Source organism: Protopterus annectens, chromosome 6.part0 (assembly GCF_019279795.1).
Source record: "Protopterus annectens isolate FY-2018-M chromosome 6.part0, PAN1.0, whole genome shotgun sequence".
Classification (NCBI taxonomy): Eukaryota; Metazoa; Chordata; order Ceratodontiformes; family Protopteridae; genus Protopterus; species Protopterus annectens.
Window position 1 is genome coordinate 1965608389 of NC_056737.1, and position 26836 is coordinate 1965635224.

Below are 26836 nucleotides of genomic sequence, written 5' to 3' on the forward strand. Positions count from 1 at the left end.
CTCTGCTGTATCTGTATCTTTTACGTTTGTTTGTGGTAGCTTTTCATTCCAGACACTCCTTTACTATGCTTTTACATTAGGACTGGGATTATTCATATAGTGGGAGAAGGTGTTTATCTGGTCTATTTGAATTTTAAAGCATGCAAAATGGCTCCAAGTATATTCATTATATTGGCCAGAGGGGTTAAGTCAGTTACCTGTATTTCCAGTGCTGGTATAAATTCAGCACATTTGCAAGGAGCTGCTCACTGTGCAAGTGCCCTGTACAGACACAAACATCTGAAAACATTGCTTATTTTCATTATACTGTGAAAGTTTACTGTGCTAGTTATTATAGCACCCAGGAGTATTGCTGCTCAGAGAACATCTGATTTGGTTCTGGGCGGCATTGCTGGTTAGGTTAGCTGCAGATTACACTGCATAAGCACCCTTCCCTCATCTGGTTAAAAACACCCTTCACTCCTATCCTTTCAAGTACACATTAGGACCTGCAACCATGAGTGGGCACTTTCCTGCTATCTCTGCATCCAGCTTGGTGGACATTGGCATCCTGAGGTAATGTAACAATTGCCTTATGTACACTGTTAACCACTTAATTATCAAACAGACAAATACAGTATGTGAGAGATGTAGTTACACATTGACACTGGAGGCTAGAGTCTCACATAGAGACCCAAAAAGCATCAAACAGGTTGTCAGAGACTCACAGACATCACTCACTACACCCACAAAAGACCACACACATAAACCCACATATGCGGAGGTGCTCACATGTAATTTACAAAAACTTCAATGCCTCTCAGGAACAGTCCTCAGAAATTCTGCATGTACACAAACAAGACAATTCCTATCACATCACATAAAACAACATCTCATTGTGCCTCAGCTACCAAGCCCATAAGGCAAAACACTCCATGACTGAATATTCTAGTCATCACAGCATAGCAGCATTCTACCATCTCCAAGGATGACGAAACAATACCAGCAGAAAACGGTTGGCTTTAATAATTGGCTTAGCAACTGGTGTCATTCCAAAGGGGTCCAAAACCTGTTAGCCTGGAAGAACATGGTTTATAGGCCACTCTGCGTTGCCCGGGATGGTTTACACCTGTCACCTCTAGGCTTTCAGATATTGGCCAAAACATTATCCACCCCATAGTGCCTTTTTAGGCATTGCCAAACAGACAATCCTTCTAACATAACAAAAGCCACTCAGAACAAGCTAAAGGTGTTATTGCTCAGTGCTAGGAGCCTCAACAGGAAACTGCACTTCCTGGAAGCTCTCCTCACCCAGGAGAATGCTAAAGTATGTGCAGTGCATGGCTATGATGCCTTTCATACATTCCAACCACCCAATGAAAATAAAAGAGCAAAATGTGGAGGTGTATCTATCTAAATAAAGGATAAGCACACTTCAAGGTTTGTCGAACAATATGATATCCTTGAGCTACTCCATGTCCAACTAACCATGGGAAAAATCTGTTAACATATTCTTGTTAGCTACAGATCTGCCACTATAAACCAGGAAACCCATACATATCCTACCTGAAGTTACTACAATCACTTACAATCCAGCAAATACAATACTCATGGGTGAGTTTAACTGCCCCTCCATTAATTGAGAGGCATACATGACCACTAACATGCAAACCCAAAGATTTATTGACTTTGTAAATTTAAATGCCCTGGAACAGCTAGTCTGCACTCCCACCAGGGGAACAAATATCCCAGATCTGGTACGCACAAATATGGGATAATGCTGCACCCCCCCAAGTTATGTCCTGGTAAGATCAGATCAGAAAAGTGGTTTCCCTTAAAATAAAGGTAAAACTAGCCTCCCCACATAACCCCAAAAACTTTAAGAACGTCTCTACTGTAAATTACCCCCATGAAGGAATGGCATAGCTAGTTTCCAAGCTCCCCCAAATTCAGAAAACACAGAAACCTATGCAGAGGCATAGACAAAAGCCCTGTATGACCATATAAACCATGCCATAGAAATGGCAGTACCAGACCAAAATAAACCCAAGTCAGACTGCAAAAACAAGCCACCCTGGTGGATCCCTGGTATTAATTGATTGTACAACACAAGAAAGAAAATCCTGTTGAGAAGTAAGAGGGAATGTGCACAACAGAGCAGAAATTCTCTCATTAGTCTAAACAAGTGAATCAGGGAACTGGTCAAGTCTCTGAAAGAAGACTTTATGGTAAAAATAGCCTCAGAAGCTAAGGATGACCATAAGGCATTTTTCAGTTATGTCCGCAATCATAACTGCAACAGCCAGTGATGTGCGGAATTAGTTTTAGATGGCCTCATTTATACTCATCTGGAAGACATGGCAAATCTGCTGGCTTTCAAATTCATCTCAAGTTTCGTCTCCCCATCACCCCCAGTTGTCCTCCAAGAAATACTCTCTACCACTTCATCGCCAATTATCACCAAAGAACAGGTTGTCAGTGTGCTCTCTAAAGCTAAAAACACAGCTTCAGTGGGGCCTGACAATATATCAGGTCACCACTTAAACAGCTTAAATCAGGACTTAGCAGGCCCACTATGATCTCTATTTAACCACAGCCTCTGGACTGGCTTTGCCCCGATAGAGTAGAGGACAGCAACAGTCATCACTCTAAATAAAGGGGGATGATCTACTGACCCAGGAAATTACAGACCAATAAGTAACTAGTCTTGTATGTAAGGCTATGGAAAGAATAATCATGGGCCTGATAAATAATGGCATAGGAGACCTCCAAACACTGGACCAACCCAATTTGTTTTTGTCAAGGACAGGTTATGCCTACTGAATCTGGTGGATTTCTTTTATAAAGTCACTAAGGCCATGGATTAGGGTAAAAAAATACATAACATCCACCTAGACCTAGCTAAGGCATTTGACACAATTTCCCACTCAGGTATTATAAATACATTCACAAAATTGAGCATAAATCCCTTTGCACCAAATGAATAGCCAATTGTCTCACCCACAGCACACATATGGTTAAAGTGGGTGAATCCAGATCCAGCAAGAGGCTAGCTACTAGTGGTGTGCACAGAGCTCAGTACTGGGACCATTCCTGTTCCAAATATACTTCTCTGAAGTCAAGGCAAATGTGAGGTGGATTCCTGGTTGTGTGTGTTCTGTTGTTGCTACAATCCATACTGCAAAGTTGTCTGAAATATTCTTAGTTGTTCCTTGCTAGGTGTAACCACTTGCCATCTCTAAGTCATCTCCTTATAGCTAACACAGACACATGTGACAATATTACATCGTATTCCTGCTCCACCTCTATATAATAACATTCATCACTCAGTTGACCTATTTTTTTCTCCACTGAGGGCTGGGAGCTAGGAAGATACACCAGTCCCACTTTGAGATGGTATATGCCAGGCCCTACATAGGACAGGCCAAGAGTCCTCTGACCCATTTGTCCCTTACCTGAGATTAGTATAGCTGTCTGAACCATTTGTTCACTGATACAGACACAATAGCCTCATTTCACCTTGAGATGCAAGAGTCAGGTGATGGGAGTGGTCCAGTCAGTCAGTCCAGCAGACTGGCCCTTCACCTAGCTCCCAAAATGTGGCTTGCAGGCCAAGGAAGTGCATGTGTTCTGCACATTTATTCCTAGCTAAGCAGTGCACTGTTGACAGAGCAGTCCTGCTAGGTAAAATGCTGTATGTGATCACATACTATCCAGTAGGTGTCACCAATGAAGTATGCCAAGCCACCTCCCTCTCAACAAGATGGGGAAGCCAGAAATGGCCACTCACTTCCATCCTCCATGGCTGACCTATCAAGCACACATGCCACTAACTGAACATGGGTCATCTGGGTCAGAGTCAGGGCTTTGTCCTTCTGTGCTTATGGGTTAGATTATGTTGTTACATTTTCTTGTATTCAGTATTGTGAAAAGGTTCCCCCAAAAACAGGGCCCAACATTATAAGTAATCCGCAGTCATTATGAATGCAATATTTCTTTGTAGTGGTTAAAGCTTCCAATGGCTGGAAGTCTGTAATCAGCATAAACATGTTTGCCCGTATAAATGCTGGATAAGCTTTTTTACTCCTCAGACCAGGCTAAGGACTGTTGTGGCTATTCAGGCATAATTCCATTCGGCTGTAGTCAGTTGGTACCATCTTGAAGTTATGTGATATGACAACACAAAGTCCATACAGTGAAGTAACACATCACCTTAATGGCAAAGGTGGATCAAAGGGGATGAAAACATTGTATAATATGATCAGTTTCTCATCTCCTTAAAGGCATTTTCACAGTTCATCATCCATTTTCAATAAGGCTCCTTCTCTAATAAAGTATCATGTGGGTATAATTCTGCTGAGAATTAAAATTCAAAGTCAGTGTTTATTAAGAACCAAGAAACTTACAAGGTATGTGGACTGACCTAATAGATCTTTTACAGCTACAGTTTGATAAACAAAAGCAAAAATAAAGGTATAACACACATACAGCAGAACTGTTGGCTCTATTCTAACCAAGTCATCATCATCATCTTTTGTCTTTTCCCATTAGGGGTCGCCACAGCGGATCATCTCTTTCCATTTCTTCCTATCCTCTGCATCTTTCTCTGTCACACCAACCACCTGTATGTCCTCTCTTACCACGTCCATAAACCTTATCTTAAGCCTTCCTCTTTTCCTCTTACCTGGCAGCTCCATGCTTAGCATCTTTTTCCCAATATACCCATCATCCCTCCTCAGCACATGTCCAAACCAACGCAATCTAGTCTCTCTTGCTTTGTCTCCAAACTGTCCAACATGAGCTGACCCTCTAATATACTGATTCCTAATCCTATCCATCCTAGTCACACCAAGTGCAAATCTTAACATCTTTAACTCTGCCACATCCAGCTCTGACTCCTGCCTTTTTGTCAATGCCACTGTCTCCAACCCATATAACATAGCTGGTCTCACTACCCTCTTGTAGACCTTCCCTTTCACTCTTACTGGTACCCGTCTGTCACAAATCACTCCTGACACTCTTCTCCCCACCCATTCCACCCTGCCTGTACTCTCTTCTTCACCTCTCTTCCACATTCGCCATTACTCTGAACTGTTGATCCCAAGTACTTAAACTCGTCCACCTTTACCAACTTTACTCCCTGCATCCTCACCATTCCTCTACCCTCCCTCTCATTTACACACATATATTCTGTCTTAGTCCTGCTGACCTTCATTCCTCTGCTCACTAGAGCATATCTCCACCTCTCCAGAGTCTCCTCAACTTGATTCCTACTCTCACTACAGATCACAATGTCATCTGCAAACATCATAGTCCACGGGGCCTCCTGTCTGATCTCATCTGTCAACCTGTCCATCACCACTGCAAATAAGAAAGGACTCACAGCTGATCCTTGATGTAATCCCATCTCCACCTTAAATGGATCTGTCACTCCCACTGCAGTCCTCACCACTGTCATACTACCCTCGTACATATCCTGTACCACTCTTACATACTTCTCTGCCACTCCCGACTTCCTCATACAATACCACAACTCTTCTCTAGGCACCCTGTCATATGCTTTCTCCAAGTCTACAAAGACACAATGCAACTCCTTCTGACCTTCTCTGTATTTCTCCAATAACACTCTCAGAGCAAACATTGCATCTGCAGTGCTCTTTCCTGGCATGAAACCATACTGCCGATCACTAATCATCACCTCCCTTCTTAACCTAGCTTCTACTACTCTTTCCCATAACTTCAAGCTGTGACTGATCAATTTTATCCCTCTGTAGTTACTGCAGCTCTGCACATCACCCTTATTCTTAAAGATAGGTACCAAAACACTTTTTCTCCACTCCTCAGGCATCCTCTGACTTTCCAAAATTTCATTAAACAATCTAGTTAAAAATTCCACTACCATTTCTCCTAAGCAGCTCCATGCTTCCATTGGTATGTCATCTGGGCCAACAGCCTTTCCATTCTTCATCCTCTTCATAGCTGTCCTTACTTCCTCCTTGCTAATCTGTTTCACTTCCTGATTCACTATCCCCACATCATCCAACCTTCTCTCTCTCTCATTCTCTTCATTCATCAGCCTCTCAAAATACTCTTTCCATCTACTCAACACACTCTCCTCTCTTGTGAGTACCTTTCCCTCACTATCCTTTATCACCCTTACTTGCTGCACATATTTCCCAGTTCTGTCCCTCTGTCTAGCCAATCGGTACAGGTCCTTTTCTCCCTCTTTAGTGTCCAATCTCTCATACAACTCTCCATACACCTTATTCTTAGCTTTCGCCACCTCTCTCTTTGCCATGCACCTCATCTCCTTATACTCATGTCTACTTTCTTCATCTCTTTGACAATCCCACTTCTTCTTTGCCAGCCTCTTCCTCTGTATACTCTCCTGTACTTCCTCATTCCACCACCAGGTCTCCTTTTCCTCCTTCCTCTGTCCAGATGTCACACCAAGCACCTTTCTAGCAGTCTCCCTTACTAGTTCTGTAATAATTGTAATTATAAGACAGTGACAGGGGCTGCTCGTGCTATTGGACTGCAGGACTGCAGCCCTCCCAGTTGTTCAGCCCCCAAAAGTAAATAAAACAAAAATTAAAATAAAATAAAAGAGAAATAAAAAACGCAAGTCTGGAACATCGCGCGTGTGCACTCGTGGCATTCGGACTGCTGGTGAACCAATCTGGAGCATGCGCACAGAATCCAGACTGTCTCCACCAGCAGTCCGGAGTATGAAAACAACATTCAACTCCAAATTTTCCCAGCAGTCTATGCAGTTAAAACTGCATAGACTGGAAGGGGATCGGACTGCAACGTCCGCAGGCAGGAAGGACTATTGGTGCTCTCTTCGTCTTGCGGGAAGGAAAGGATTTCAATTTTAATGAGAGCTGCAGGGACTTTGCTGTACAACGGAACGGGATTTACTCGGCGCGGAAAGGACGTTTTGGCTCAGGTAGGGTGTGTAACTCTTAGATGGTCACAGAGTTCAGTTGTTCAACAGTTCATCGTAGTTTCGATCTGGGAATCTGGATCATCATTTGGACAAACACTGTCATCAGTACTAGTCAGTAATAATAACTAGCTGCTAGTAGCTACTTCATATTTCATTTCAGTGTGTGCACTGTTTAGTTTGCGTTGTTACAAAAGAAAACTCACTGGTGTCACGCTTATCTGTTTAGCAAATGAATAAGCTACATAGTATTAAAAAGGAAGTTAAAAAGACTAATAACAAGTAAAAGCTTTTCCTGCTAAAATATCCAGGAGATTTTCTGTATTATGTTTCCCCCTACAGGACACTGGCTGTTCTGTGAAAAGTGGGACAGGTACTACTTTTATAATGGTAAAAAAAGTTTGTCAGTAATATTCTATATTATGCAACTCCCTGTACTACATCACACATAACAGAGTTCCGTGGCTTTCAAAATGAACGCTCTCTTAACGTTTGTAACAGTTGCTTCATTTACCATGATAGGTTTTGGCTCACCCGTGCCTCCCTATAATATATCCATATGTTTGTAAAAAATCAAACAGGTAATGGAGAGAAGGGATTAATGTTTTCATAAGAATGCCCTAGTAAAATGTGGCTCACCTAGTGGAAAACAATATTGTAACTGTGAAATGTAAATGCTTACTTGTTCATTCCTTGTGAATATCTCAGTTTATGCTTTACATTTATATGGTGAGTTTTAATGCATATGATTTAAAAATAAAGATTTTTGTAATAGAGAAAATGTACGGCAGTTTCCTATCAGATATAGACTAATAAAATGAGTGGTCTGTGCCTGTGCAGTTTATAAAGTGAGCGAAAGGGAATTACAAATTCGTTCCTTTCACATATTGCAGTGGTTAGCATAACATCCTCTAGTTTACAAGGTGGATGGGTTCTAATCTCCCTTAGTGAAAAAGCAGCAAGATGTCCAAGCACTCTAGGCTATAACTGTCTCTAGTGCATTACACGCTTGCAAGAGAAAAGTGTGGATCAAGTGCTCAGTTCCTCTACCTGAGGAGTTGTAGTTCCACTGGTCCATAAACATCATAGTTGTCACTCAGTAAAAGCCGGCAAATCTAGCATTTGTTGTATATAGATGGCAGAAGGTGTCAGCTTTGCTACCAGTTTTCATTACACTTTCCCAGTGGATGTAATGAAATGTCGGCTGTCAGTTAACATAACACATTGCAGGATTGCAACTGTATTGAGAAGGTTAGAGGGGCAGATTATTTTTCTGAAGAGCTCAGTGTTGCTTAGAATGTATTTTTCTGAAGAGCTCAGTGTTGCTTAGAATGCTTGTGTTTAATGAAGCATGTGATTATTCTAACCACACTAGTTATAGGATGGTGAGAAAGGAGGGATTCAAGCACTGTAAAATGTATGATAACGCATTTTAAATATTCAACACTTTTTTTATCAGTTTAGATTCAGAATGAAGTAATTTCCACTTTTTGAAAGTCTTGGTTTGTGTTGCTATTTTTGTTTCATTGTTTTTAAAAAATGTGGTACTACTGAAAAGTTTTTGTAATATAACTAAATATTATCTGCTTTTCATCAGGCTTTATGTTGCTCTTCCTATGCGCTTCCCATAATGAACTGTTGTCTAGTGTCCGGTAAGACACTCATGCTGTCCTATTATGTATTTGAAAATCATTTATATGCTGCAGCTGCAAGCATGTATCTATTTACACCTTCATTTTACTTCACTCAGCTTGTGCCCAGAAAACTCCACTCCATTCCAGCAGCCCAGCAGCAAGGGCACCCGTAGGCAGGTGCAAGGGGGTGCACTTGCACCCCCCTGGAACCAGCTGGCTGATAATTTAATTTAATTTTAATTAAAAAAAAAAACTTTTTTTCGTTTTTTTTTTTTTTTTTTAAACGGCGTTCCCCTTTAAGAATGCCCTTTCCATCCTTTTCAGCTGCACAGACACAACAGGTCTTTGCGACCTGTTTTCATCTTCTGTGTCTGTGCGTTCATTGGTTTACGTCTTTTGCGCGCCTACTGGGGATTTGAATTGCAGAGGACGTTCGGACTGTGGACGCAACAGATGAATGTAGAAGGGAGAGGTAGGTGTGTGTGAGTGTGTTTTAGTATTTAACAGATGTGCGTGTGTGTTTTAGTATTTAAGAGATGTGTCATGTGTGTGTGTTTTAGTATTTAAGAGATGTGTGTGTGTTTTAGTATTTAAAAGATGTGTGTGTGTTTTAGTATTTAAAAGATTAGTTATAAAAAAACTAAAGCAGTACTTTAGTTTATTTAAAACCAGTTCTACCAGTTTATAAATAAAAAAGCACTGCTGATAATTATGAGCTGTCACACAAAATTTTAAGAAACCTCTGCCCTCTTCTTTATAACTGACAGCACACATTAAACACAATCTGAATATCTTTCATGCAATGTTTTACCACAAATGTAAAAACAGTTTACTTGTTTTGGAGATATAAGTATGGTTATTTACTGACCAAAACAAAATTACATGAACTGTCCATGTGCTGTGCAAGTTGCTTATGTGCTGTGCAATCAATTTTTTTTTTTTTGTGCCCCCCCCCCAAGACCTTTCCCGATGGTTACTGATTCCTTGCCCAACTGACCCATACATAGAGCAGAAGCCAGGTAATTCTGGACTAGTTCAGAGCCTTATGTCATATTCATTCCTGCCCATAAATTCATGTCAGTCTTCCATTTCCCAGCAAGAACTAGGCAGTAGGGAGCAGGCCGGCTTGCTGGTCCTGGGAGGCAGTGGACATTCTCCCTATGGGAGCAGTACCTCACGCCTTTGTATCTCCTCTAAGCCTAAAATCACTGCCTCCAAAAAGGAAAGGTGCTGCTGCTTGCTAGGTTCCCTTTCAGCTACTTACTGCAGATGCACTATGATAGTGTGAACTTGGCCAACTTGAAACTCCATTGGTTGAACAACTAGTGCTCTTGCAAAGTGTCACCCAAGTGGCAAGTCACAATCACCTTCCCCCAGTACAGGCATGATGACAGCAGCACTTACTCCCACTCTCCCTGGGCATCTCCTCCAGGCACCTGAAACACTAATGTCTCTCAGGTTACCTGTAACATAGTCGGGGCTTTATAACCATTACCCCATAGAGCTGACTATCTCAGCTGAATTTTTTGCAGTACATAACATTCTTGCTTATGTTGTTCTGTACTGTTTGTCAAAGAGACATGACTAAAAATGCATTATCAGTTGTTTGCCAAACATAGGGAAAATACAGTATGATTAAAAAAAAGTTCCTTTTTTCTCAGTTGTGTGATCTCAGATTTAATATATGTAAGTAAGTGTGTGAGGGTAAAACCCTCTACATTAGGAGTGAAGACCCCCTACAAAAATGATTACAGCTAATGTTTTGTAGGGTTTATTTTAATGTTTTTTTTTCCTTTGGGATGAGAGTTGGGATCTCTAGTAAATCAGTTTAAACAAGCTATATATACAAACTACTCAACAAACTAAAACCTTCCTCACTAGGAGTAGACCAACTCATAATGAGATGGTACACAATGTCTTCATGTTCATCCACAGATATCTGAAAAAGAATATGTAAGTTGGCAGTCTTTTAATTGCCTTTGACATTAAATGGTGGCATTTTAATGTTTAATTCCTGCTAATGGATTACCATATGAAAAGACTGTTGACCTTGGTTGCTTCTGTTCTTCATAAAATCTGTGGTTTCTGTATTTTTGTGCCCTTGCAAAGCCAGTAGTGCATTGATGCAGTGGTAGCAGTGTTGCCTGACAGCTACATGTTCTTTGGTTTGATTCTTGGCTGGGGTGTCTTACCTACTAAAAGTTAGCTTTTGTTCCAAGTCAGACATTCCTCATTAACAAATGTTAAAAATGACACGCATTTGAATATCAGACTTCATATTCTTCAGAAAGTGCATGGTAACACAAAAGCTTTTATTCTAGCAATTTTCTAAGTGTATAAGATGGTTATTTGAAATTTGTCCCTATTTTTTTGGGACTGTATTCCCCCATTATTGGCTTCATCCAGGTTTTGTGCTAAGGTTGAGAGCTATGGTAAGAACTGAATATGTTTGGGGACAGGTGGCTATATTCCCCCATTACTAGCTTTGTCCGTTTTTTTTTGCTAAGAGGTTGATGAGAGCTATGGTGAGAACTGAATGTTTGGGGGCTGTATTCACCCAGTATTGGCTTTGTTCAGGTGTTTTGTGCTAAGAGGTTGACAGCTGTGCTATGGTGAGAACTGAATTCACTAGATGGTAGCCATTTAAGTTTCCGTCTTCCTCTTTCACAAAACAGCTTATTTGGCATAGTGGTATGTTGCTCTGTTTTGCACAGGGTCCCCTTGGTTCAAGACGTGGCAGTGAAATGTATGGTGGAAACGCAGCATTTTATTCTAGCAACTTTCCAACATTATACAAGCAATGTTTAAAATGTGTCCCTGGTTTTTGGCCTTTTGTCATCCCCCCCCCCCCCAATAAATTTTGGCTTTTTCCAGATTTCTTGTGCTGCAAAGTTCAGAGATACAGCTGAGTGTCAAGTAGATTTTACAAGGAGCTGAGAGCTGCAGGGGAACAAAAGTTTAGTGCTGCTTATGCTTAGTCTGCTTGCATTGTTAATAGCACAACAGCTAGTGTACTTGCTTTTGATGCTCAAGGTTGTGGGTTCTACTCCCACAGTAGATAGATGCATTGCTGATACTGTACTGTGTTATAAAAGGGGTGGATGCTGCAGTCCTTTTTGGCAAAGATACCTAGTAGCTATGAACCTGTTATCAATTTGCTATCCATTCCCTATTGTGGTATTACTAGCTTATCATTTTTTTAATGCATGCAACATAGGCAATTTATTCTTCAAGGGCAACAAGCACTTTATTGTAGATGAAACAATGACATATAAAGTTGTTTGCTAGCAGCAACCTCTTTATTAGTTACGGATTTCTTTAATGTGGATTTTACTACTACAGAGATTGTGCATATTTACTGATACTGGTGGACTATATAAGGTTGAGTAGACTTTTTATGATGGAAATGTTCTGAATTGGGCAGTTTTGTCATTTGGTGTATGCATTTTGTTTCATTGTTTACTGGAAAAATGCTCAAAACAATAAATTTAAAATGCCCTGTAACAACTGTACTATATTGTACAAGGAATATAATGTAATGCAGTCGGGAAGGTGTATCAAAGAGCATGTGTATGTTTCATGTTCAAGGGGCCTATGATTTTGAAAATAGCCCAAAGTTAATCTTTATCTGCCACTGGCAAAATGTATTTTCTTTGAATGTGGGTTTCAATGCTGTTTCAATGCATGTGAGTTTCAAAGGCAGAGAAGTTTTAATGTTAAGTCTATTTTCATTGTGAGACTGCATTGCTTTGTTTAACAGATATCTATTAGGGTTTGTGCTGTAAAATGCAAAATAAAACTTTCAAATGAAATCTAAATCATCGCAGAAGTAAAGCAGTAGGCACATTACAGTGCTTATGGTAAATGGGGCAAAATAACCAAGGAATGCGACATTGGAATGGCTGCAGGGGGAAGGCTCCATTCGACCATGATTTTGTGAGGGGGGGGTAGCAATCTCAGACAGCCCCAGTTGAACTATACCTCTCAGTTGTCCATATTTTTGTAGAATGAATAGATATTTGCTTCTTATTTTTGGTTTGTTCCTCATACAATTTGTGATTTTCTAGCAAATAATTTAGGAATGAAGTCACTAAATGACAGACATTGAGTTTCAGATGTCATAACCTTCAGAAAAATGTATGCTAATGCAAGACCTGATATTCCATCACTTGTCTTAAGTTTATACAAGAACAATTTTTAGTAGTGTTTGTATGTTCCCCCAATATTTGGCCTTGTCCAGATTTCCTGCATTAAGAGGTTGAGAGGTATGTGCAAATCGCTTTGTAGAATTAGGAATATCCAAACCTCTCCATTGTCCCCAATTTTTGCTCAAAATGTTGATCTCCCCTAATAATCCCTCCTCAAAATGGCAATTTTGGAAGAAAATGTGATTGAAGTCTCCTAGAATAATGGTGTTGGCTTAATGCATAGGGACACCATATTAGTTAAATAGGAGATATGGACTGATGGGGTACATAGAGAGTTAGGTATGACACAGTAAGGAGTTTTGTTAATGCTAAGTTGGATGTAGAGGAATTCCACGTCATTATCTCACCTAACAAGTCTGGAGATGAATTGTTCCTTAAGAATATGTAGACACCATCACCCTTTCATCTAAGGTGGTAGGCCTGAACTTGCGGCAGGTATTGAAATCCTGCATTAAAGGAGTGCTATCATCGGTCTTGAATTAGGTCTCTGTGATGATGCATATATAGATGTTTTCCAGGGGAAGCAGTGCTTCTAAGGAGTGGACTTTTTAGCTTAGGCTCTGAAAAGGAAATTGGTTATTTTCTAATTCATGTAGCTATAAAATTCAGTATAAAAACTGTAACAGCTTCTGAATGCAAACACACTATTTATTAAAGCAGCATCATGGTAGGGAGTACTTCAGTACAGAGAGATTCAACTATATACATAGACATGAGTTCCTTTATACCTTTCTGTCAAAAACAAACACACACCATGTTCATACAGAGTTTAAAGTTGTTGTAACTTTGAAAAAATCTATTTATGTATTTCTTGCACTAAGAAGTTGAGGTGTGTGTGACAGATTCAGAGAGAGAGAGAAATGCCCTAGTTAGACCTAACAGGTGGACTTTATTTTCAAGTGCATTTTCAAGGAATTGTGAGCTTCAAGGGAAGCAAAGGTTACTGCTGCTCATGCTAAGTTTGCTTAAAATGTGCAACTGTTTTGTTTAGCAAATGGTATCATTATTGTGGTATAGAATTTTAAAGCAGTGTTAGGACAGTAGGTAGCATCTTGATGCAAAGGACTGTAGGTTCTATTCGTACAGCATGTACATTTGTATTTTAAGGGCGGTATGGTACTGCAGTTCTTAGTATGTCCTCCTTTGGATGAGACACCTAATAACTATGAACCTGTTTTTCAGCCTGCCACCCATTCCCTATTGCAATATACCAACTTACCATTTATTTCAATGTAGCACAGGCAATTTATTCTTCAAGGGCAACAGACACTGAATTTGTAAATGAAACACTGAAATATAAAGTTTTTTTCTAGCAACAACCTCTTCATTGGTTTCAGATCTCTTTAATGTGGAATTATTCAGATGACTTTTACTTCTGCAGAGATTCTGCATATTGATTGATATTGGTGGATTGTATGACAGACGTTTGAGTGGCCCTTTATGGTTGAAATGTTCTGAATTGGGCAGGTTGTCATTATTGGTTCATATGATTTGTTTCATTGCTTAAAAGAAAAATGCTCAGAACTATAAATTTAAAACACACTCTAACAAGTGGTGCTGTATTATACAAGGGATATAATTCAATTATTATGTAGTATAATTAATACAGTCAGGAAGGTGAATCAAATAACTTTTGCATGGTTCTAAAAATGTGTGCAAGGAGCCTATGATTTGGAAACAGGCCAAAGGTAAACTTACCCTGCCACTGGCCAGATGCATGTTCGTTGAATGTGGGTTTCGATGCTGTTTCAGTGAATGTGGGTTTCAAAGGTAGAGAAGTTTTAATGCTGTTTGTTTTCATTGTAAGACTATTGCTTTGTTTAGGTTTAGTAAATGTCTATCAGTGTTTGTGCTACAAAATTTGAAATAAAAGTTGTAAATGAAATCCAGATATCTGTAATCATTGTAGAAGTAAAGCATAAAACAGTAAGCACACTGAGAGATTTGAACAGTGTCTATGACAAATGGGGAGAAATAGCCAAGTAATGGGATGCTGGAATGGCTGCTTGGGCGGGGGTGGGGGTGGGGCTGAGTGGGTGGGGCAGCAGATGGGGTGGGGCTGCTTGGGCGGGGCTTGGGTTTGCACCCCCCTGCAAAAAATCCTGCGGGCTCCCTTGCCCAGCAGGTAGCACATTTGCCTTCACTGCTGAAGGCTGTAGATTGTATTCCCACACCAGGCAGTTGGATTAATTTTCCATTATTGACACTGCAGCACAACATAAGGGGGGGGGGTGCTACACTCCCGAGTGCGCTATCCTTTGGATGAGATGTTAAACCAAGACCCATCTTCCTGTATTGGTGATAGCTGAGGTGGATGTAAAAAAATCCCATGGCACTTATCGAAAAAAGTAAGTAATTTCCTCAGTAGCCTAGTTAATATGAATACTTTCTCAGGTCTCACCTGAAAAGAGGCCATTGGCCTATTGAGACTAAGTCAGTCAAGAAAGTGACTGATAAATGGATGGCAGATAAATGGGGAATAATAAGGACTTGTTGGTAATGTAAAGGGACATACATCCGCTTGGAATACATAATTTACTCATAAATGTATCAGTTTTGTTTAACATGAATAAACAGTGTCTGTGCCAAAAGGTACATGGTAAAATCCTGATGTGTATGCAGCTGGTGATAGAACTGGGACCTTACCATATCACTAATGAAAAATGGCTGAAACAAGGGACAGAATGGGGAAACTAAGTACATCTGAAGTACAGTTACAATGTCTATACAAATCACTGTCATTCTCACATAAAAGCCCTCAAAATGTATTCTGGGCCTTCTTACAGAATCCTTGAATATCTTTGCAAACACAGATCACTTGCACTACAGTACTCTTTCTGAGGAGAACTGTTTTTGCATACAAATAGCTGCTGGGCCATTATATTTTCATATTCAATTTATTTTACATTTGTTTACTGGGAAAGTCCAACTGGGACAGATCCCATTTTCAGCAGAGGCCAGGGGAGAAACACTCCAGATGCATGTCTTTGGAATGTGGAAGGAAACAGGAGCACCCAGCAGAAACCCACACAAACGTAGGAAGGACATATATACTCTACACAGAGGGCACCCCAGCCAAGAATTGAACCAGAGTACCTCTTACTTTTATTTTAGAAATGCATGTAGATTCTCTTATTTTGTCAGCTGCTCAACTTAACAGTACTAATATTAAAAAAGTGTCTCTTCTTTGACAGGTTCCCAGCGGTATTGTGTGGCTACTTTATATTTTTGCCTCACATTTTTGGTCTGTTTTTCATAAAATTGTAGTATTCAGGCAAATTAGTGTTAAATCATTAAAGATTGAAGTTAGAAAATAATGACAGACATTTGATTTTCAGATTTCATACCCTTCAGATAATTCATGCTAATGCAAGACCTACTATTCTATTATCTTTCTAAGTTTATAAGAGCAATATTTAAAAATTGTTATTTTTGGGCCTTTGTCTCACTTCTATTTATGGCTTTGTCCAGATTTCTTGCTCTGAGGTTGAGAGGTATGAAAAATCTGTCAAGGCCATCACTGTCAGCCAGAGACATTTCAAATTGTGACATGCTTGTTGCAACCCACTCCCCCATGTAGTGACTCTGATGTGTCCAAGCAAGGCAAGGAGCAGTTATGCAGTGTAAGTGTGCAGAGTATCCCTCCATCCAAGGTAGACACAAGTACTACAGTGGCTTTTCTTCTGTCCTTGATTTTGCAGAATGTTCTGGTTTTCTGTCATATTTTATACTGTTGATTTATGCTTATTATTATTCAGAAAATGCAAGTTGTTGCACTGCCCGTTGCTCTGTGTTTAAGTAGCAACACTTTAATGACCATCAGGTAAGCTCGTCTAAGACTGTAAGATGCAAGTAAGCTTTACTAAGCATACTGTTAAATAATTACCAACAATGAAAGCCTTTTTGTTGTTGCCATGCAGAGAATATTTACATAACTAGCTAGAGTATAAGCCTTAGGTATTGAAATGCATATGACAGTATTTGTAATAAAGGACAGGATTACAGTATTTTCAGAAGCTCAATACATTTGTTGGGGACTTGCAGTAATCTTTGCGGGCTTTACCAGTAAACTACACAGAATGCTAATCTATCATGTGTGGTCCATAACCTGTGCACTAATCCTTTAAGCAATTTATCTTGAGCTTGTTTGTTCTTTGTTCATTTTTTACTTTGATCATGTTTTCCCCATGAAAAAGTAAATAGTTGTTGTCAGGCAGTTGGTCTTTTTTGGATAAGAAGCATTTTTACAAGTGGGGGTATCACAGAGATTGCTACTTTCAGCATGTTACTTGGTACTTTTATAAAGCTGAATATAAATTATACTTAGAACTGCAGTGCAAGGAGAAGTGGTTTGAGTTGAGTTCTGCTTGTTTTGATTTTGACTGGCATTCCAGTAATGTACTTAAAAAGTAATTTATTTTTTCATGCCTCACAATCTTTTTATTTCCATCTAGATATTAAATAAGCTGTCATGTAGCCAATGCATTGAAATATTTTTTTCTTCTCCACTTCAGTTTGTCTTGATTGGACTCTCATAATGACAGTTTGGCACCACAGGGCAGTATATTTAATTCATGTCCCAGTTTTTGTTGTTTTGAGCATAGCTCTGGCCCTTTATAGTTGGCCACACCCCTTTCCATTGGCCCCACCCATTCAACTGTCTCCTGCAGCCCCCCCTTTGATTTGAAGTCACCAGCCACCACTGGACAGTGACAATAACAAATCTTATTGAATTCAAATTAGAATAAAACCAATAGAAGATATGCAAATTTTAATAAGCAGTGTTAAAGTCATGCCAGCTCTTGTATTCTGGAGAAGCACCAGTGTGAATGCCATTTGAGATTTATTGGCTTTGCCTGTAAATGGTGGTATATTATGTAAGGGTAGTCAGAATGAAAATAGTAGTGAATCCAGTGGTTGTTAAGATTATCTCACAATAATTCAGGGTGAGAAAAAATAGCTTATGTGGTTCTAGAGATGCACAGGCAGAAAAAGCCAAGAGGCCAAGGCTCACTGCCTTCATTAAAGCAGAAAATATGTTAATGAATCATTTTGTTAATGTTTTGTTTTATCCCGGTATCTAAGAATGAGATTAATGTAGCTTATGGTAGGATTGACTGCCTGCGAGAGGAATACTTAGTAGAAAACAGAATTGATGGAAAAACTTTCCATTTTCTAAAGCAAGATAATCCTGTCATTCCTAATGTGTTTGGAATACCTAAGGTACACAAGAATATTAAAGATCCACCTTTTAGACCCACAGTTGCTGCAAAGGGTTCAAAAACACACCCATTAGCAGTATATATAGACTATTGGACCAAAGAAATTGTGGAAAAAACGGATCATTTGATTAAAGACTCATGGGTATTTTTGAGTAAGTTAACACAGGAGATATGGAAAGAAAATGTTAGTTTTCTGACCATTGATGTTAAAGATTTATTCACTAGTATTCCGAGAGTCGAAGGGCATCAGTATTTTGGAGATAGTTTGTATAAATTCTCGACAATGACAGGTGATAAAACTTCACTTGTTTTGGAACTAATGGAAATAGTACTTGATCACAACTACATTCATTTCCAAGGTGAATATTACCAACAGACTAGTGGTGTGCCCCCATATATGCTAATTTAATTATGTTAGAGTGGGAACACCGTTATGTTTTCAACAGCCCCTACATGAACAATATACATCTGTATGTAAGGTATTTGGACGATATATTTGTTCTGTGGTTGGTGGGGGGGAGAGTGTTCACTCCTTCATGCAATACATTAACGATACAACCACTTTTTTTTTAATTTACCTATATTTGGGAAAAAGAAAACATCAACTATTTGGATACTACTATATCTTATACAAATGAGGGCTTTAAATCTAGGATTTACAGAAAAAATACCTGGTGTAACAGTTACTTGCATTTTACTAGTAACCACCCCATATTCCAGAAAGAAAGTTTGATTAAAGGACAAGCAGTTAGAATAGCGAGGATGACTTCTGATAAGAAGAAACTTAAAGGAGAGTTTGATAATTTGAAAGAAATGTTTGTGGATAGGGGATATCCTACAGATTTTGTTCAAAATATTTTGAATGAAGTGTATAGAGGGTGGGGTACTAGGTGCAAGGCACTTTTAGGTAGACCTTTACAGGTTTCTAATAACTCAAGGAATGCAAGGAAATATCAAAAAGCATGTGTAGTGAAGTTTAATGGTTTTACAGGACCCTTCTCTAACATTATTAGGGCAAATTGGAGTATGTTCAAAGTTAATAAGGAATTACATGAAGTAGTAGGAGATGAGCCCATGTTTTCACTTAGGACTGGTGAATTTGAACAGGTAGAAGTTAGAAATGTTAAGATCAAACAAGGTACCACCTCCTGTGGAAGATGTAGACAATGTTCGTCTATAATAAAGGAAGGTATTTTGCATTTACAAAATGGATTAAACAGCAGTGTAGTTTTTTGTAAAGGTAACTGCAATACAAGGATGTTAGTGTATTTGGCTGTGTGTGGGGGATGCACAGCATTTTATATAGGGAAAACGGAGAGGGCACTGAAAGATAGGATATATGAGCACCTATATGACAGTAAGTCTAAAAAAAGAGACAAGTGCCCTATATAAACATACTTTGAACTGCATCTCCCCTAGCAGTTTCAAATTTGCAATTATAGATATTGTAAAAACAAATTCCAGGGGAGGAGACATAAGGAACATTTTATTGAATAGAGTGTTTAGATGGCAGCTCAGGTTAAAATCTAGTACACACCCAGGATTAAATGAATATAGTTCGATTAAACCTGTATTATCTTTGAAAGCCTCACAAATTTAATAAAATTAATTATAAAATTATTAGTATGTATACATTTAATCTAGGGAGGTAGCAGGAAAGGGTTAAGCTAAATGCTGGTTTACAGCAGTGAATTTCTTATTGATTGTTAATTAATTTAATTGCACAAATATTTGAATTGTTTAAACGGTTTCAATTTGTTAAATAATTGTTTGTGATATATAAAGGAGTTGATTTTTAAAGATGGCATCTGATGAAGTCTTGTGCTCAAGACAAAAGCGCTAATTTTTGCATGTTTGTGGATTAAACAATTTTTACTACACCATGGAAGACTGGACCTTTTACATTTTTATTGGTTTCGGTTTTAATGTTTTGTTTTAGTCAAAACAGATGCAAAACCACCTACTCACTGGTATCTATTCCCTTCTCACTCAAAATTCACTAACATCTCCACATGTTAACAGGTAGTAATGGCCTAACATCCAAAGAAACTCTCACATTAATGGTACCATACTAATGTATGCTCTTCTGCCTCTACAGCCCACACTTTGTATTATTTATTTTCCTCTCTAATGTCCTTCCATGACATTATCATCACTCTAATAATAAACTCTCTTTCCATGTTCTTAATTTTCCTGCCTGTCATATCATTCTTTTCCTCTGTCTGTTTTGGCAGCAGAATAATCCATTATTTTCACCTCCATGCATTACTAGAAATATAGTCAATATTTTGAATAACTATTCATTAGTTTCTTGATATAGGTTATCCTCTTCTGCAGTGTGTCTTGCTACTTCCACCCCATATTGTATTCTTAATATTTCTATAAATGGATTTCAATCTGTTTGTGTTTTTATCTGTTGGAGGGATTTTATCCCCTTGTATATAATTGTTATTTGTTGTTTATTGACATTTGTATACGGGGAACATACAACTGGACACAGGTGCCCTTTTTCAGCACAGGCCCAGGGAGAAAAGCTCCAAGTTAGCATATTTAATTAAATCAATATTTACAATAAATTTTATAATGCAGTTTCAGTGAATATATAGTATAACAGCCAGTATAATAACATTTCTATTGATATTCAAAAACATTAAATTTGCAGGCTTTTTACTGAGATTTTACAGATACCAGAGTGGTATATAAGAAAGGTAGGAGTAATTTAAGAACTATGATAGAGTTTAGTATTAGAAGAGAAAAGCAAGTTTGAGTGTTAACAGAGAAGTAGTGATGGAATAGCAATGTGTGCTAATTAGAAGTAGGTATAGTGCTTTAAGAAGTACAATAAAGTGAGGTATTAGAGGCAGATAAGCAGGTTAAGTGATTTAGTGCTTTAAAGGGAGGTATGAGAAAGGTGATGAAGGGTGTTAGAGAGCTATGTCCCAGATGAGGAGCAGGGACAAAGCTAGGAGGCAAAGATGTAGTCTTTTAGTAATCGTTTGAAAAAATGAAGGTGTGTGATAGACCTGCTTGATATAGGAATTTAGCTACACAAGTGGAATAGAAACTGACCCCAGCAGCCCTTTGTGGTTTGTAGATGGTAAGCATTTGTTTCTCATTTGACCGAAGGGGCAATTTGGAAAATAGTATTGAAGTAACGGTGTAATTGCTGGGCAGGCGGATGGAGTATGGATGATTTTATGGGTTAAGGTAGGCTAAGTATAAGATAGGTGGTGATGAAGCTCAAGCCATTTAAGTATTTTTAGTACTAGACAATTGTGGGCATGGTAAGGTTTGTTTCAAGCAAATCTGGTGACCTTGTTATAGCACTGTACAAGTTTAGACATAAGTGAGGCTTGTAGGTTGGACACGATATAGGCTCCATACAGGACAGAGGGCAAGAGGTATGTGATAGCTAGGGTTACCTTGCCAGAGTCTGTAAGGAATGTCTTTACTGTATTTAGGGTGCCTAGTTTTTGATGGGTTTTCTTAATCCTGTTGTGGATATGTAAATCATATTTAAGATTGTCATGTGGGGTAACTTCAGTCATGGTATTATTTAAGAAATACATTTTAAAGTTGTTTTTTCATGAAAATGTGATTTTTGGAAAAGAGAGTAGTTAGCTTTTTTGAGCTCATTTAGTAGCAAGTGATTAGCCAACTTTCAACATTGTTAAAGACTTCTTGAGTAATTCTCTGAAGATGTATTAAGTTGTCAAAAATGCATATTATTATAGAATCATCAGCATATTGTATGAGGAAAGTTTGCTGAAGGGATTTATGTAAATTGTTAATGAATATATTAAAGAGAAGATGGCCAAGAATGGGGCCCTGTGACACACCAGTATTGACAAGAAGAAAGGGAGAAAAAGTGCAGCCATTTAACAGACTGGTATCTATCAGTAAAGTAGTTATTAAACCATAATAGTGTGAGTTGTAATAGCCTGAGGGAAGACAGTTGGTAGAGGGGTTTTTGATGAGACACTATATCAAAAGGTTTAGAGAGATCAAGGAATATAGAGGAAACAAGTTTGCCTTCATCTCTGCCTTTGTTAATAATATCTCTGAAAGTTAATAAGACCATGGTGGGTCTAAAGCCATTCTGTGTGGGATTCAGAAGCTTTTCCAGAAGAATATGTTAAAGAAGTTGCTTGTGAATGCACTTCTCAAGAATTTTTGACAAAGGGGATAATATGGCAATACACCTGAAACTGGTTATATCAGATGAGGTTCCTCCTTTATGAAGGGGGATAATTAAGAATTTGTCCGATGGAGAAGGAACATATGATTTCCTGATAGATCTGTTAATTAGAAGAGACACAGCATAGCTTATTGAACTGGCAGCCAGCTTGAGATATTCTGCTGGGAGATTATCTACTAAAGGAGAACAGGGTTGCAGTTTAAGAAGTAGTAATTTGATGGGGTCTATATTATATCATTAAAAGCTTAAAAAAGCAAACGATGAATAATCAACCCCATGTAAGCGAAAGCTTACAATCTTGAAAGCTCAGAACAGCGATTTTTTTCCAAGGGGAAAAAATCCCTGTTCCAAAAAAAAAGAAAATTGAAAGAATACATAAAGTGGGGGGCTTGGGTCTATATTAAAATCTCAAAGTCTGACAATATCGAATAGGATATTGTCGACACGAGAATACCAAAAGCACACTACATCGAATGTTTAAACAGAAAATCTCCATAGAGGAAGATTTCCGTTTACTTCAATGTAGTGTGTTCTCAGAGTTGGTATATTTAAGTAGGGGGGTGTGGGGGGCGCAGGGGAGCTTGCCCCCTGCCTATACACTATTTATTTTTTTTAATTTAGTATTTTTTTTTTTTTTTTTTGGTTTTGATGGTTTAAGACTTTGATCACTAAAGTTTGATCTTTAGTGATTCGAAATTTTAAACCTTCAAGATTATAATATAGATCTGGGGGGGCTTCGCCCCCCCCACACCCCACCTACTTAAATATACCAACTCCGAAATCGCACTACATTGCCGAAAACTACAAAGTAACGGAAGCGGCCAAACAAATTCTTTCCCTGGGAAAGAATTCGCTTAAAAGCCGCTTCGCTATTTTGCCTTTGCATTGTTTTAAGTTCGACCAAGACGCATTCGATAGAATGCATCTTCAGTCATCTAATAGGAACCCATTTGATGTAGGAGGTAGGGGTGGGGGGTTTTGGGTGAAATAAGTGTTGTTTGCTGTCTGAGGAGAGGGCATGTCAGGATTGTCGAGAGGAAAATCTTTAGTAAGGACCTTAATGCTTTCTAGAGTATTAAATTGAGAAGCTATTTTGGAGGGAGTGTTATTTGGGGCAGGATTAGAAGTGGTGGATGTTCCAAGTTGGAATATATTATTAAAGGCAGACCAGAAATTTGGATGACAGATTTAGTAAGGGATTACCAAAGTAGATTTTCTTACCTGCAATAATCTGCCTTTTCATATGGTTACATAGTTCTTTTAAGTGTTGTAGGTTTTGGAGAGATCTATATTTTAACCATTCATTCCAAGCCCCATCTCTTTCATACATTAGGTGCCTTCTTTCAGTGGATAACCAAGGAATATGGTTATTCTGTATTCCTTTGTTCTAGTTGGATCCTGTCTATTGAGGGTTTTCAGGAAAAGTGTTTGTTGAGTAGAATATTTTTCAGGATAGACCAGTTAAAGGAGCTTACAATTCAGTTAAAGGTATCAGGGTTAAATTTAATGAGATTATGGGAAGATCTAAGTAAGTGTTGTTTGATGTGATAGGTACCAAGAGCCAATCTTTTTAGGATAGTTATAACGTGTGGAGGAGAAAATGAATTGAGCCAATCCAAACAGGTTTAGGCTAGTTGACAGATATTTTCTGGAGATAATCTGCAGTCAAAATTAACGTCACTTAGGATTAACTTTTCATTAGAAATTGTATGTGAGATCCCATTTAGGATGTTTTCCAGGGCTGTAGCATTATTACCTAGGGGAATATAGAGTACTATAATATATAGCTGCTTATGGTTATTTAGTTGAATATGGGAGATGAGTTCAGCATTATGGAATTTGGGAATAGGTTTATTGTAGGGTAACATTTCAAGATAGTCAGGGTATAGTAAAGCTATTCCACTACCTTTTTTGAGTTCTATTAGCCCTGATGATATAACCAGGGAGTGATATTTCACAGTCAAGTATATGGGGTTTTAGCTATATTTTAGTTATGGCAAGAATATCTAGTGTATTGTGAGACATCCAAGTATGGAGTTCTGAAATTTTATTATAGATGTCACGATTATTTAAGGAAATGAATTTAAACTGTTTGAGTGAGTTTGAGATAGGTGGGTTGAGCTTTAATGGTTTTGGTGATGATGGTGTGGTCCCTGTTTTGGAAGTAGATTGGTGGGCTGAGTGGTGGGGAGTTGGCTTGGAATGAGTTTTGGAGGCTACTGAGGAGCCAGGATGGAAGGAGGAACAGGAGCTGGGATGAATATCCCCACAGAGTGGAAAGAGAGAGAAAAAAATGGGTATGTTTGATAAGCTTCTTTTGGTTTAACATTAGCAGTTAGTTTAATTTTGGGATGGTCGGTGTGAAAGTTTAGTAATCTGAATTTGAAGTAAAGATTGGGTGAGTCTTTGTATATACTGGAAGTTATTAGGTGTGGGATATTTTGAATGGTTAGACAGGGAGCACATAGTGGGAGAAATGTGTACAAGATTGAGTGATGTAGGGTAAGGTGTATATATATACATATATATATATATATATATATATATATATATATATATATATATATATATATATACACACACAGACACACACACATATATATATTTCAAAACTTCGAATGTCTTTTAGCTGGGACCATACACACACCCCCCACTATTAAAATATGCCAACTCCGAGATTGCGCTATAATGAGGAAAAGGGAATATTCCTGTTCTGCGCTGTATGGAGATCTCCGTTTAGATGTTCGAAGTTTTAAAACTTCGATCATATGATTTTGGTCATATGAAATTCAAAGTTCTGAAACTTTGATCACTTAAATGGGACCTGTGTGTGTATATATATATATATATATATATATATATATATATATATATATATACACACACACACACAACACACACACACACACACATGCACACACACAAAACACACACACACACACACACACACACACACACACACTCAATCACACTGTGCACACTCAAACTCACACAACCTTACACTAGTGCATACTCGCACATCCTCGCATATTCACACACACACACACACACACACACACACACACACACACACACACACACACACACACACACACACACACAAACACACACACACACACACCAATGTATGTTGTGCCTCTTGTCTTGCTAGCAGATGGAGAACAAGGACCAAAAGCAAGTTTTCACAAAGGATGGCTGGCTGCCCAATTTTTGTTTTAATAATACAGCCAATTAGGGATGCCCAGAAGCTAAAAGCTCAATCCATTATTTGATTTAAGGGGGGGGGGCACTCCCCACTCGCCCTATAATTCCGACACCACCCCTGTTTGTGTCACATGCAACATGTAACTATATATAAACTGATTTTATATGTATACATTTCATGTTCTGAAGTAACACTAAAGTACCCATATTTTAATTCCATGACCTCAGTTGTTTGGTTCATTATTTCAATCTTAGTGTTTATTTTATTGGTTTATGTTTTTTGTCTATATTTTAATATCCACAGGCATCTTCCTGATATTTCAAAATTTCTCCCACTCAGTTTTCTCTTGGGTATCCACCAAGAGGTCCATATCTAGGGCACATAGCTCTATCATATTGGACAGAAACACTAGCTTTTCATTTCATTACATCAGATGTTGTAAACAAGTTTTTACTGCCGCATGCTTTACCATGACATTTAGTGTATATACACCATCAGCGGCCTACACATTGTGATATCTACAGACACCAGTTCAAATATATAAAACAGCATTAAGGCACATTAACAATATCAAGTCAAAGTAAACAGCTTTTTATACAGAAAAATATAATTGAATAGCCTTTTAACATCAACTATGTCATGGGATATATTGATTATTAACAGAACTATAAATTCATGGTGAAGTATCATAATAGCCTGCTAAAATCATTCTGCCCATTAGTTTTTACTTCTAGGTGCAGGGCCGGCCTTGCGTGTAGATGAAGTCGGCAACGGCCTAGGGCACCGTGCTTCTAGGGGAGCTCTTTTCATTTTCATTTCTTTATTTTTAGAGCAACATTTCTTTGCTCTGAAAAATAAAGAAATAAAATATAAGTGGTGATTGTTTATTCCTATTACTCACTGCCTAGTAACTGCTGAAATAACCATCTTAATATCCATGTAGATATGTAGATGCCGTTATTAGTTTCTTTAAATACATAAACATCCTGATAAGTTAAATTGCATTAATTTTACTTAAATACTAAATTACATGCACCATTGTTCAGCCAGAAATGGGCGTATGTTTTTTTTTTTTTAGATGGGTCAAGCTTTTGGACTTGCGCATTTTGTAGGCTAGTGTGTAGTACTATAGTGTTACTTAATCAAATACCCTCAATTTCCACGTGAAGGTAGTTTTCCACAAAAAATATTAACATAACTATACATTTATCAAGCTTGCATTTTCTGCACGGCAATCCCTGCTCACGGTTCAGAACTTGTTTATTTAAATGTGTTAACCAGCAAAGAACATTTACACTTTTCAGATACTTTTATTTGCCCTTGAATTTACTCATTTCCTTCATAAAGACACATTTTAAGGATGCACATATTATTAAATAACCAATCCATGTCTGTAGAAAAATTCCTTATCAGCAACTATTTGGGTATGATATCTGACCCACTG